Source organism: Opisthorchis viverrini (genome assembly GCF_000715545.1).
Source record: "Opisthorchis viverrini unplaced genomic scaffold opera_v5_102, whole genome shotgun sequence".
Lineage (NCBI taxonomy): Eukaryota > Metazoa > Platyhelminthes > Trematoda > Opisthorchiida > Opisthorchiidae > Opisthorchis > Opisthorchis viverrini.
The window spans coordinates 583,206-583,939 of record NW_008751761.1 but is presented as its reverse complement, the minus strand read 5'-3'; the positions used below and the strand labels follow the sequence as shown (position 1 = coordinate 583,939).

At 46.5% G+C, this 734-nt stretch overlaps 2 protein-coding genes across 2 annotated transcripts in view; one reads left to right on the top strand and one right to left on the bottom strand.

The window, feature by feature from the left end:
* T265_05525 (hypothetical protein) overlaps positions 1–734 on the top strand; it is a gene marked incomplete at both ends in the record, with an annotated part of 57,020 nt that overhangs the window by 46,249 nt on the left and 10,037 nt on the right. The gene's annotated exons all lie outside the window — the stretch shown is intronic.
* T265_05524 (hypothetical protein) overlaps positions 1–734 on the bottom strand; it is a gene marked incomplete at both ends in the record, with an annotated part of 15,348 nt that overhangs the window by 13,680 nt on the left and 934 nt on the right. The gene's annotated exons all lie outside the window — the stretch shown is intronic.

The following is a 734-nucleotide window of genomic DNA, read 5'->3' as shown; positions in this document are numbered from 1 at the left end:
TATATTTGCAGATAGGACCCCTCTAGCTTCCGTAACAGAAGCAGTCACCCCTACCCACAAAGTTTACTTGCCCTGAAAACCTCTGCCCCAGGAACAACTGTTTCACTTTCCTGAACGTCGTGCGTTTCTGCGTCATCTTGAGCAACAGTCAGTCACGTGTTCATGTTCGAATGTTTCTTTTACCACACAAGTGTGGATTACAGAGTGACAGAGACCACGTGTGAACAGCGAATACAACAGATGATGATGATGATGATGTTCGAATGTTTCTTTTATCACACAAGTGTGGATTACAGAGTGACAGAGACCACGTGTGAACAGCGATAAAATACAACAGAACGCACTTGGTTGCAGCACCCTAGGCTAGGGCGAATCTGGGATTAATCAAGAAGCTTTTGTGCAGGAGTGAAGTATTTGCCCGTCCGAAAAACAAAGCCAACCTTTCTGGATGCTCGAGTCGTGAGAACCAAGAATGATAGGTGTTAGCAGATCCCGTTAAAAGATTTAAATGAGTTGTCGGAGTACGATAATAATAATCGGCAAAGAGGTGTTGAATCACAGAGGTAAAGTGGCAGAGAGTCTGGGAGAGACCACTTTGACCACCCACCCCCAAGGGAACCACTTCCGGTTGGGCTTTCCACTATCATTGTCAGCTGTAATAACCGCGTACTCGTCTTACAGTGGTTGTAGCTGCCACAGTTTCGTTCACCGATGATTCGGGGAGGTGGGGTAGG